At 37.7% G+C, this 14242-nt stretch overlaps 1 protein-coding gene across 2 annotated transcripts in view; it reads right to left on the reverse strand.

The window, feature by feature from the left end:
- MICU1 (mitochondrial calcium uptake 1) overlaps positions 1-10746 on the reverse strand; it is a 205996-nt gene extending 195250 nt beyond the window's left edge. For both annotated transcript variants that reach the window (XM_082673274.1, XM_082673276.1), the window contains exon 1: positions 10628-10746. The gene's annotated coding sequence lies outside the window, so the exon portion shown is untranslated. The remainder of the gene's footprint in view (positions 1-10627) is intronic.
- Between the last annotated feature and the right edge of the window lie 3496 nt (positions 10747-14242).

Consider the following 14242-nt stretch of genomic DNA (forward strand, 5'->3'; position numbering starts at 1 on the left):
TGAAAAAAAGGAGAGAGAAACTAAGTGTTAAGGATTAAATTATTTATAAAAGTAAAAGCAAATTAAAAATGGCTTCTTTTGGGACATCCCTGGTGGCGCAGTGGTTAAAATCTGCCTGCGAATGCAGGTGACACAAGATCGATCCCAGGCCCAGGGAGATCCCACATGCTGTGGAGCAACTAAGCCCATGTGCCACAACTACTGAGCCTGCACTCTAGAGCCCGTGTGCCACAACTACTGAAGCCCGTGCACCCTAGTGCCCGCCTGTTACAACTACTGAGCCCGCATGCTGCAACTACTGAAGCCTGTGCACCTAGAGCCTGTGCTCCGCAACAAGAGAAGCCACCGAAATGAGAAGCCCACGCACTGCAATGAAGGGCAGCCCCAACTCATTGCAACTAGAGAAAGCCCGCGCACAGCAACGAAGACCCAAAGCCAAAAAACAAAAAAAGGCTTCTTTTCCAGAAAAGAGAGCTATTAACGGGGCTTCCCTGGTGGTGCAGTGGTTAAGAATCCACCTGCCAATGCATGGGACATGGGTTCGAGCCCTGGTCCAGGAGGATCCCACATGCCACGGAGCAACTAAGCCCGTGTGCCACAACTACTAAGCCTGCACTCTAGAGCCTGTGAGCCACGACTACTGAAGCCCGCACGCCTAGAGCCTATGTTCCGCGACAAGAGAAGCCACTGCAATGAGAAGCCCACGCGCCACAACGAAGAGTAGCCCTCATCGCCACAACTAGAGAAAGCCTGCACGCAGCAACAAAGACCCAACTCAGCCCTAAATAAATAAATAAAATTTTTTAAAAAGAAAGATATTAACATCAAACCTTTATAGTTCATTTAAAAACTTTCAGACACTCAGAAAATTTCAAAGAATACTATTATGAACACCACATGTACATTACCTAGACTGAACAATTAACATTTCACCTATTTGCTTCGTCTATCCATATCTATCAGGCTATTTTTAAGGCAGACAACTTCAAAGTTACAGACATTAAAACACTTTAAATATTTCAATAATGTTTTCCTACATAACTACAATACCATTATCACACTTATTCAAATTAATTGCAATTTCCTAATATCTTCTAATAGTAGTACGTATTCAAACTTCCACAAAATATATAGCTGATTTTTCAAACTAGGATCCACACAAAAATCATGTATTATCTTTGGTTTTGTTTCTCCAATCTCTCTAATCTAGGACAGTTCCTTCATATACAACCTTTTTCTCCCCTGACCACCCTAATCTTATTTTATTAGCTATACATAACATAAAATTTATCCACACCCAGTAGAATGACTATTATATGTTTGTTTGTTTATTCATTACATGAAAGTGGAATCCTTAGGAAAAAAAACAAAAAAAGAAAGTGGAATCCTTGTGCACTGCTAATGGGAATGCAAGATGGTGCAGCCACTACAAAAAACAGTATGGCAATTCCTCAAAAAATTAAACATAGAATTACCATATGATCCAGCATTCCACTCTGGGGTATATACCCAAAAGAACTGAAAGCAGGAACTTGAACAGGTATTTGTACACCCATGCTTATAGCAGCACTATTCACAGTAGCCAAATGGTGAAAGCAACACAAGTGTCCATCAACATGAATGGATAAACAAAATGTGGTTTATAAATACAATGGAATATTACTCAGGCATAAAAAGGAAGGAAATCCTGACACATGCTCCAACATGTATGAATCTTGATGATATTATGCTAAGTGAAATAAATCAGTCACAAAAAGATAAACACTGTATGATTCTGCTTAGATGAGGCACCTAGAGTAGTCAAAATCACAGAGACAGAAAGTAGAATTGTGGTTGCCAGGGACTGGAAGGAGGGGTATTGGAGAGTTATTTAATGGATGCAGCAATTCACTTCTACATGATGAAAATAGCTCTTGAGATGGATGATAGTGATGGTTTCACAAGAATCTGAATGTATTTAATATCACTGAAGTGTACACTTAAAAAATGGTTAAGATGGGGCTTCCCTGGTGGCGCAGTAGTTGGGAGTCCGCCTGCCAATGCAGGGGACGCGGGTTCGTGCCCTGGTCTGCGAGGATCCCACATGCCGCGGAGCGGCTGGGCCCGTGGGCCATGGCCGCTGGGCCTGCACGTCCAGAGCCTGTGCTCTGCAATGGGAGAGGCCACAACAGTGAGAGGCCCGCGTACCGCAAAAAAAAAAAAAAAAAAAAAAGGTTAAGATGGTAAATTTTATATTATGTGTATTATACCACAATTTTTAAAACTGAAGAAAAAGGAAGGAAATTCTGATACATCCTGCAACATGCATGAACCTTAAAGACTTACATTAAGTGAAACAAGCCAATCACAAAAAGACAAATACTATACGATTCCACATATATGACAAACCTACAGTAGTGAAATTCAAAGAAACAGAAAGTAGTATGGTGATGCCCGAGACTGAGGGGAGAAGGAAGTAGAGAGTTATTGTTTAATGGGTATAGTTTTCTGTTTGGGAAGAAGAAAAAATTCCAGAAATGAATGGTGGTGATAATTGTACAACAATGCAAATACACTTTATGCCTGCCAATTGTATACTTTTAAATGTTTTTTTTAAATGGTAATTTTTTTAAAACAGTGGTAAAATATACATGAAATTTACCATTTTAACCACTTTAAAGCTTATATTAAGTATATTCACCACACTGTGCAATCACAGCACAACCCTAATTTTTTAACAGAACAGGACATTTATATTGCATTTCTCAAATTCTGTATTTATCTAATTGCTTCCTTGTAGAATGGTTTAAATATTTCTCTAGCCCCTTTATTTCCTGTAAACTGGAAGTTACATCTTGACTTAAGTTTTCTTCTCCCATGTCTAATCTGCCATTAATAACATCAAGTGTATCTTTCATCTCACACTGTAGTTTCCATCTCTGGAGGTTCAGTTGGGTCTTTTTCATATCTTCCGTGTTTCTATTTAAACATTCAATCTTTCTTCTAGTTTCCTGACCATACAGAATACAGTTTTAAAAAACTGTTTTACCATCCCTCTCCACTAATTCTATCACCTGTGTCCTTCTGTTTCAGTTTTCATTGTTTTTCTTGTCATTATGAGTCATATTTTCCTGCTCCTTTGCATGCCTAGTAATTTCTGATTGGATGCCAGACACTGAATTTTACCTTTTTGGGTGCTGGATATTTTTGTATTCCTGAATCTATTCTTGAGCTTAGTTCTAGGACATGAATATGTTACTTAGAAACAGTTTGACTGTTTCAGGTCTTGCTTTTAAGTTTTTTGGCTGGGTCAGAGCAGTGTTTAGTTTAAGACTAATTTACCCCACTGTGGTTTGGCTTTCTGTAGCTTGTTACCAACAGTTAACCTTGATCCAAGAATATTAAATGCAAAATTCCAGAAATAAACAATCCATAAGTTTTCAACTATGTGCTATTCTCAGTAGCCTGATGAAATCTCACACTGTCCCACTCCATGCCCCGTCCCCTGTACCGCCTGCCCCCCGTATGAATCGTCCCTTTGTCCATCATATTCATGCTTGATGTGCTACTCACCAGTTAGCATATACAGGCTTTGGTACTCCCCAGTTTCAGGCATCCACTGGGGGTCTTCGAATGTATCACCCACAGATAAGGGGAGACTACTGTACTCCACCTGGTGACCTGTTAAAATATATTCCACTCTGGCTGGTAGGAAAAAACACTATCCCTGCCTTTGTTCGCTCTTTTCAGGTAGTTCTTTTCCTAGCCTCGGGTAGTTTCCTCACATGTAGTCACTGATCAATTCTCAGCTGAATACATGAGGGTTCTCCCTCCTTCTGGCTCTCTCATCTCTAGCATTCTGCCCAGCAAACTCCAGCTGTCTTGGCCTCCCCAGGCTCTCTCAATTCAGGAAGACCACTGTGCTCTGCCTGGGTTCGCCCTCCCTACTCTGCAGCTGGGAAATGCTCTCCAGGCAGCAAGCCAGAACAATCACAGAGCTCACCTCGTTTGTTTCCCGTCTCTCAGGAATCACTGTCCTTTGCTGCACAATGTCCAAAATCCAGGAAACAACTGTTTTGTATATTTTGTCTCCCCTTTTAGCGGCTCCAGGTGGGAGGGTAAATATGGTCCCTGTTACTCCTTCTTCACAGGAAATGGAAGTTAAGATCAATTTTTCTGTCCCTTTTATTCCTCATTGTCTTTGTAAATTATTTTAAAGCAACTCTCAGACATGGTATCATTTCACTGCTATATAGTTTAGTATGCCTCTCCAAAAATATCGACTTTCTTTTTAGATAAACATGTCACTGTTATACTTAACAAATTTAACAATAATTCCCTGGTATCATCTAATGTCCAGTCCATATTCCAATTTCCCCAACTTTTCAAAAAATTCTTTTGCTTGTAAACAACTGGTTGTTCAAATTCTCTTTAATGCTAGCATCTAATGAACACTACTCTGTGAGGGATACTATGCTAAATGTTTGATATCCATTACCTTATTTAATCTCAATAACCCTGAGCTAAGTATTATTATCACTTCTATTTTACTGAGAAGGACACCAAAACTCAACACTTTTAAGAAATTTGCCAGTGGATGGCAGGGGAGAGTTTCTCTGATCTCAAGGCCATTGCTCTTAACCATTATGCTTCATTACCATCTCAGGAATTATGAGGATATAAAGTCAGATGATATCAATGCTTAAGTTGATAATCAAATTCTGAAACAACTTAATTTAAATGTTATCACAGATCAAAGACCCAAGAAAATTAGCAATGCTTCTTTATTTGAAATACATTACAATAGAATCTACTTGATCATTTTTAAAAATACAATTTCCAAATCTAAAAGTAAGTTTTATTTGAACAAGGAACAGGATTGAAATACAAATTAACTATCATCTGAAACTAGCAAATGTAGATATAAGTGTATTTATAATAATCCACAACAATTCTGTCAAATAGAATGTGTTGGGATGATAGAAATGTTTCATATCTGCACTGTTCAACACAGTAACCACTAAAACAACCCAATCAAAAAATGGGAGGAAGACCTAAATAGACATTTCTCCAAAGAAGACATACAGATGGCCAAGAGGCACATGAAAAGATGCTCAACATCGCTAATTATTAAAGAAATGCAAATCAAAACTATAATGAGGTATCACCTCACACCTGTCAGAATGGCCATCATCAAAAAATCTACAAACAATAAATGGTGGAGAGGGTGTGGAGAAAAGGGAACCCTCTTGCACTGTTGGTGGGAATGTAAATTGATACAGCCACTATGGAGCACAGTATGGAGGTTCCTTGAAAAACTAAAAATAGAATTACCATATGATCCAGCAATCCCACTACTGGGCATATACCCAGAGAAAACCATAACTCAAAAAGACACATGCACCCCAATGTTCACTGCAGCACTATTTACAATAGCCAGGTCATTGTAGCAACCTAAATGCCCATCGACAGACAAATGGGTAAAGAAGATTTGGTACATATAAACAATGGAATATTACTCAGCCATAAAAAGGAACGAAATTCGGTCATTTGTAGAGATGTGGATGGACCTAGAGACCGTCATACAGAGTAAGTCAGAAAGAGAAAAACAAATATTGTATAGTAACACATATATGTGGAATCTACAAGAATGGTACAGATGAACCTGTTTGCAAGGCAGAAATAGAGACACAGACATAGAGAACAAACGTATGGACACCAAGGTGGGGATGGGGCGGTGGGATGAATTGGGAGATTGGGATTGACACATATACACTAACTAATATGTATAAAATAGATAACTAATGAGAACCTGTTGTATAGCACAGGGAACTCTACTTCACTTCACTATACAGTAGAAACTAACACAACATTGTAAAACAACTATACCCCAATTACCTAAAGTCACCATAAATTCTGATCTGAACTTCCAAGGTGCTCAATGCTTAGCTTCCCTTGCATAGTGAAGGAACAGGCTATCTTCCACTTACTGAGCTTTACTGAGCTCAGAGTTTGTGTAAAATTCACTCAATACATTCCCCCAGCCTGACAGTTATACTTGGAGGAGGCAATCTTTACTTTTTATGTTTTTTTAATTGAAGTATAGTTAATTTACAGTGTTGTGTTAGTTTCAAGTATACAGCAAAGTGATTCAGTTATACACACATATATGTGTGTGTGTGTCTATATATATATATATATATATATATTCTTTTTCAGATTCTTTTCCACTTTAGGTTATTACAAGATATTGAGTATAGTTTCCTGTGCTATATAGTATGTCCTTGTTGTTTACCTATTTTATATATTGTAGTATATATATGTTAATTCCAAACACCTAATTTATCTCTCCCCTGCCCCAGCCCCACTATCCCCTTTGATAACCATAAGTTTGTTTTCTATGTCTGTGAGTCTGTTTCTGTTTTGTAAATAAGTTCATTTGTATCATTTTTCAGATTCTACATATAAGTGATATCATATGTTTGTCTTTCTCTGTCTGACTTACTTCACTTAATATGATAGTCTCTAGGTCCATCCATGTTGCTACAAATGGCATTATTTCATTCTTTTTTATGGCTGAGTAATATTCTGTTGTATATGTGTACCACATCTTCTTTACCCATTCATCTGTCAATGAACATTTAGGTTGTTTCCATATCTTGGCTATTATAAATGGTGCTGCTGTCAACACTGGGGGTGCATGTATCTTTTCCAATTAGAGTTTTCATCTTTTCCAGATACACGGCCAGGAGTGGGTTGCAAGATCATATGGTAACTCTATTTTTAGTTTTTTAAGGAACCTCCACACTGTTCTCCATAGTGGCTGCACCAGTTTACACTCCCACCAACAGTGTAGGAGGGTTCATTTTTTTCTACACACCCTCTCCAGCATTTACTATTTGTATATTTTTTGATGATGGACATTCTGACTGGTGTGAGGTGATACCTCATTGTAGCTTTCATTTGCATTTCTTTAATACTTAGCGATATTGAGCAGCTTTTCATGTGCCTGTTGGCCATCTGGATGTTTTCTTTGGAAAAATGTCTATTTAGGTCTTCTGTCCATTTTTTTGACTGGGTTGTATTCTTTATATACATCAAGCTGTGTGCGCTTAAGCAATCTTTAAAAACTTAGGCAGTCTGCTAATAATTATGTAGTTTAAACAAAGTTTTCTCATTTATTGCTATATCTGCAGTATAGAATTTTAAAACCTGCTAAAATCAAGACAAACTGAATAAAGAACCATCTTGCTAATTCTGCAGACACCTATATATTTTAAACTCTCTGGGGCTAAGCATTCTGAAATTGGGAAAATAAACTCTTCTAGACATTTTTTGTCATTGTTATTATTAACAATTACATTTAATGAGAATCTACTACATCCTAGGCACTTGGCATATGTTAATTAATCCTTACAAGACCCTTATGAGATAGGTATTATCATCTCCATTTGTAAATGAAATAATCTCAAGTTCAGAAAGATTAAGTAACTTGCTCAACATCAAGAAGTGATGGAGTTGGGTTTTAGAATACAGACCTGCCTGTCTAAACTAAAGCCCGTTAGCCAATTGTTAGCCACCAATGTTAGCAATTAAAGTTCATTCAAATGTCCATTGAATCAAGCTACTAACATCTTTTAAATGAAAACAAGAGTAAACAATATGTTGCTTCTATTATATTTTCTCTTAAAATATAATGAATTGTTAGAATAATCCATAAAGATATAAAACCAGACATTAATGTTAACTGTAGATTTAAAGTTAACACCCAGTGACAACAATTAGCGACAATTATCTTTTATATTTTATACAATGCTCAAAATGAAGTCGTTTCTATGCAGATTTTTGAACACGGAATAATTAAAAGAATCAGCATGTAATCATATTTACTATATACACTTAAATATTTAAAACTTTTATTTACTGTTTATAAACTACAGTTTATATAATCAAGTTCACCCACAGTACAAAAAATACTTACCAATAATCAATTTTAACAAGCTGGCCAAATATACAATATATTTAAAGTTAGAAAATCTGAATACTCCAGAGCATGTGTACTTATACATGTAATAACAATACAAATAGGCGCAAAGAGTTTAAATTTCAAGTTTTATAAATTAATAAAATAATACACATTAAAAAAGGAAAAATCAACATGTAAATTTTAAAATACAATTAATTTATACTGGGAAAGGAAAGAAATTATTTTTTTTTAATATATGTAAAATTATTTTAGTGAACATCTGCTGTTTTTGTCTGCCCAGCAATCTTTCTGCCTTCTCCAGGAAATGATACCTCAATTTTCCTTTAGGAACTGTATGTCACCTACCCTTAATTCATGTGGTTTGAAAATGTATCCCCCTCCACCCCACTCCAGGGTGGGAATAAGATCCAATCCTGGCCACACAAAGCATTCCATCTGTCTGGGCACAGAGATTGCCTCTAAGATGGGTAATGACCCAAGTCAGGCCAAGGAGACTCCCACACAGTAGTTTGGTGTTATCATAGAGAAAGGGAAATCTCTCTTCTGGAGTTTCTGAGGTTGTAAACCTACTACTATTAGTACCATTTTTCCCAGGGACTCTGACTCCAGACTCTACTTTTCCACACTGATTCCCAAAAATGCAAGGGGAACTAGTGGTTACCTGGTGGCAGGGAAAGGATAAATTAGGATTTCAACTTTGTGTCATACTTTCTACAACGTTTTTATTTTTCAAAAATAAGCACATATTACTTTTATAATAGGAAATATAAAACATTTAAAAATACTACCCCTGTGTTTTCTTCTCAAATATGCTGAGATATCAATATTTCATGTCTTAAAAGCATTAATAATTTTCTCATAATTTACCAAAGTGAGTAAACATCTACTTAAAAAGAATCAGCTTTTTCCCTTGGCACGAAATCAAGCTATTTTCATTTTGAGTGGGCGGAAAAAAGCTGTGAGTAAACTTTTTTTAAAAATTGGCTCTCTTCTAAAGGAAATAGTAAAAAACTCTACTCCTTACGGAAAAAAAAATGGTAAACATTCAGCAATTGCTGCAGCCATTGTAAAAATTGCTCAACAGGGAAAACTAAAGATTGAAAGTGGCCAAATTAGGTATAATAACTTTATCACTTTTGTCCTATAATTCTGAATAATATAAAATCTTAAGTGTCTGTTAAATCTTTCAGTTATAATTATTTTACATAATATTGCATTATGGGAGAAATTACATACCATTGTTAAATACAGGAAAGTCACTCTCAAAATGCACCCCTTGGAAATGTTAAAAAGTCTACTGAATATAGTAAATGTTCTATAGATTATAAATGAAGATAGCAATACACTCTTTTGCTCTCTTGCTCTTATTAGTTTCTATCACTCTTTCCTTTTCTCCCCAGGCACAAAACCAACTCCTGAATCTTTCCTTTTTGTTAGCATTACTTTGTGTCTTATAATCCTCAGTAAGGACACTTAGAGCAGCTGGAGGCCAGAGCCACCTTCTCACAAACAAGTGGCAGTGGGTTCTAAAAATTTTTTAGAATAAGGCAATATTTAACAAGCTCAATACCTTACCCAACGCTAGGAAGATAACGGGTGGTCGAACTGGCCAACACCTGTCTCAAGATGCTGACATTTTATTAATTTGTCATACAGTTTAATGAAACCTAAGCTCTCCTACAGCTATCAACCCCAAACTGTTTCACTCCTTTCTACTGCTAGATCACTTGCACATGTAACTCAAAGGAATACTTTAACATAAACAAAGGTATACCCAAGAAACTGCCCCCAAACCGATAGACACATCTATTGATACTTATAAAACAGAAATAAAATAGGACTTTCCAGGTACCACAAGGAAAATAAAGTATTTTACTCTAGTCCCTTAACTATAATATGGTTATTCTACTTATATTTACAAATATCTACAATACTTTTTAGGCATCTGAAAGAGAAGATAAAGAAACCATAAACCATAACACAACAGAGATCGCAACCTAAAGAACAGTTCGTTTTAAACTCTTTTCCCAACAGTCACACTGAGTCAATAACGCCCGGCTCATTCTCAAAGCATCGTATTGTGGGCCAGGACAGTATGGTGAGAAGGAAACTCGACAGAGAATGAAAACTGGTTACGGCACTGGGAAAGAGAAAAACTGAACAGTCCAAGAAGCCTGCACTTTGTTATGTTCCTTCAAGTCCCAGTGATTTTTCCACTTCTTTCTTCGTTTCAAAGATTAACACTTCCCCCATAAGAGATCTAACTGTAAACTCCGCACCCACTTCCAACCACATCCACAAATCCCAAGGATGTGTCCCTGGTCACCCGTGAGAAGAGGGACGTCGACGCTCAAGTGAACCCTGAGGTTGGGAACTCGGTAGAAGTTCTCCTGGCACAGGGAGAAGGGACTGGGTGAGGTGAAGGAAAGCTGAGGAAGGGAAGCAGGCAGGATTAAGGACTGCTCTCAAACCCCTAAACTGAGCACATCAGGGAGAGACAGCTATCCCGCTCGACCAGAGAAGTCGCCTGACCCCAGAGCAGACAAACAGCCGGAAACAGCCGGCCCCGGAGGTCAAGTCCCTAAAGCTGTTTCGCATCCCCTTCCCTTTCGTCTTTCCTAAAAGGCTGTCTCCTCATACCCTTCAGAGTCCTGGACTTACCCGTCCCCGCTGGAGCTCCAGCTGCTTCTCCGTCAAAGCCGCCCACCTCTGAAAACCATAGAGACGAAGAAACAGGCGAGACCAGCCTCCAGCTCCACCGCCCATCCTCACGTGACGCTCCTAGCCGCTGAGCCTGTCGGGATCGTGGTGAAATGCGTGTGGGAGGGGCACGGAGGAAAAGGAGTGGGGAGAGCCCAGGGAGGCAACCGGCCCCGCCCCGGCCTCGGGCCCCGCCCCCTCAGTGTTTAGGCGGGAAGGTGAGCGAGTACTCAGAAGCTCTCTGGCCGTTTCTCTGGCGTTCGTCCCTCCCCGCCCCCGACACACAAGGGGTACAGGAGTCTTTTAAAGAGATTTATTGTGCCTGCTGCCACCTTGTTGGTACCCTTTTACGTGTTGGCTAAGCAGAAAGGAGTCAGTGAAAAGGAAATTGGACCACAGTAAGTTGGGAATTGTTCTTTTCGAACTGCATCTATGAGATTTAGGCGTTTGACAAAATTTGCCTATTTCTTGACCTTGAAGTTTTTTCCAATTTAGAAACCGCCTCACCGCTTCCTCTACTGTGAGGTTTCTCAAATGTTCTCTTTGCAAACTAATGTTATTGGAGAGTTTAGTCAGTAAGCTGTTAGGAGAATGTTTTTCTCTGATGTTGTTATCCGAACTGAGGCTCCAGAGGGGTCTTCTCTTCTGCTGTGGAAATAGAATGACAATATTTTGATAATGATATGACAGAACTTTTAAATAAAAATTTCTTCAAGAATTTACTTAGAGCTGTAGAAAAGCTGCAACCATGGAAACAAAAGGAGGCAGACAGAACTATCACTGGGTTAAGTTGTGAAGTAAGCAGAACAACTATTCTCCATTTCTTCTCAAAGGACCGTCCCTCCCCACTACCCTAAGAACGACAAATTATTGTGTTCATGGCACTGCTGCTAGCACTTTACAGGCAACCCAATGTTTCTTTACAACCACCCTGTCGATGGAAACTTTTTTTCCATTGCAGGTAGGGAAGCAGGTGAAGACCCTTAAGTGACTCAAAAAATGCTGGAGCTGGTAAAGACCTAATCGAAAGGTCACCAAGGACATCTTAAGCAGTTTTCTTCAATCTGCTGTCCTCTGAATCTACTTGCCACAGGAGTTAGGAATCTGCTGATTTGCTTCTCAGCTATCGAATTGTGCCTTTTCTGTGTTACTTTCCATTTAGAACCTGTTCTCTGTTAAATGATAAATCTGATAAAGACATCCTTCCAGGTTTACTAGCAGGCACTTAGCACGGTATCCTTCTCAGGCAGCATGTCCATTCACGCTAATGATGGGAATTTCAAGTTGTGTCATAGATTACTCTCCAGAACTCTGGGGGCTCCTGGAATCTTAACTCGTAGCTCAGTCAAGTGTGTCTCAGAATAAGAAAAAGAAAGTTATCAATAATATTTATATATATATAAGTTATAAATGTTGAACAAAGATCAATTTTTAATACTTGGTGAAATTCAATACTGATTTCGGTCAAAATTTGTCTGTATAAAACTAAATAACCAGTTCAGCTAATTATTAAGTAACCTGTAAAAACATAAATCGCTGGTCTCAAACTCTTTGGTCTCAGGACCCCTTTACACTATTAAAAATTATTAACGACCCCAAACAACTTTTGTTTATGTATGTATAACTATCAATACCTATTGTGTTTTAGAAATTAGAACTGGAAATTTTTATTTTTTTTCGGTACGCTGGCCTCTCACTGCTGTGGCCTCTCCCGTTGTGGAGCACAGGCTCCGGACGCGCAGGCTCAGCGGCCATGACTCACGGGCCCAGCCGCTCCGCTGCATGTGGGATCTTCCCGGACCGGGGCACGAACCCGTATCCCCTGCATCAGCAGGTGGACTCTCAACCACTGCGCCACCATTGAAGCCCAATTTTTAATTTTTTTGGTCATTAAAAATAAGCCCATTATATGTTAACATAAACAACATATTTTTTAATAACTATATATTTTCAAAAATATAAGTGAAGCATGGTTTTACATTCTTGTTAATTTCTTAATGTCTAGCTTATAGAAGACAGATGATTCTCATATTTTTCTTCATTAATATGCTTCAATATCACTCATCACGTAGCCTCTGGGAAACTCCACTGTACACTCAGAGAATGAAAATGATAAAGGCAAATAACAGCTTCTTATTATTAGGAAAAAAGTATTGACCTTATAGATCACCAGAAAGGATTTCAGGGAACCCCTGGAGTCCATGGACCATATTTTGAGAACCTCTGTTTTAAACCATACAAATGTTAGCTACTTTATTTTTTTTAAACCATTTGTCATCAAGTGGAACATTTAGTGGAAAGAGGAACAAGACAGAGGTAATTTATAGAATAAACCAATCTTGTAAACGGGAGTATTCTTTCTTCATTTATCAGGAGCATAGAGTAAGTTAGCAGAATTCAGGTTCATAACTGAACACAACTACATTCTGCATTAGAAATCAGTCCACCAATCCAATACTGTCTTTCAGCTTGCTATGCAAGGAGGTTCCTGTCACATGAATATATAATATCACTAAAGTGGGTTTATATCCCCTGCACAAACTAATATTAAGACTCAAATAAAATTTGAAGTTAAAATTATTTTCTTAAGCATATATTGAATGTCTACTATATGCAAGGCTCATAATAGGTGCTGGGCTTATAAAAATTTATAAGCACAGTTCCTGCCCTCAGGCAACTTATGTATATATAATGAGACTTACACCCTGGAATAAATGTATTTTCTGCCACGTTCAGTAGTTCCCAAATCAGCTTTATGATCAACTGTCTCAGAATTATCTGGGGAGATTTTAAAGATACATATTCTTAGAGTAAGAGATATGATGTTTAAGTGCACCAGGGTGATGCTCAGGAATTTGGATTTTTAAAAAGTGACCCGAGTATTCCCATATAATGATGGGTTTGGGAATGAATACAAAGTACATGCAACAGAGAAATGGACTTGGTCTTTGTCCCTAGTACCGTCACACATAAAATGTGATCTCTTTATTTCATCTTCAGTATTTCAAAAGTATATCATTGTTCAAAGACCCGTGTTATCAACAGAGTACATATTTAATTTCATTCAGTTAAAATAGAAATTGATGTACTTATTTCAAACATTTTATAGTTCATCTGCCTTTATCACATAAAAATAATGTGAGATGTTACCACAGCAGTTTGCAGCACAAGAAGCAAAACATCTTTTGCAACAAGAATCTGATGACAAAAAGTGTTATTTTATAGAGCTTTGATTCAATTTCTTTAAAATGAATTCAGTGAGATGTCCCATGTTTCATTACACTTATCTTCAGGATTCCACAGATTAGCTTATAGTATTTCAAAACCTACGCAATCTTCCATCACAAATTTCTTTTGAGGATATATTATATTCAAGCAACTATTGAGAGACTATGATCCATAGTTGCTATTGCAATCTGTGTTCTTTGCTAATATTGTAGCCAGAATTATATTCAAGTAAATATGAAAAAATTTAAAAATAAGCTTAATGTTTCCTTTCTTCTTACCACAAAGGGAAAAAAAGGAAATAGCTAAATCAGCCGTAAATATGATGATTTATAAAAATTGATATATATT

Source organism: Grampus griseus, assembly GCF_964374135.1.
Source record: "Grampus griseus genome assembly, chromosome: 16".
Taxonomy (NCBI): domain Eukaryota; kingdom Metazoa; phylum Chordata; class Mammalia; order Artiodactyla; family Delphinidae; genus Grampus; species Grampus griseus.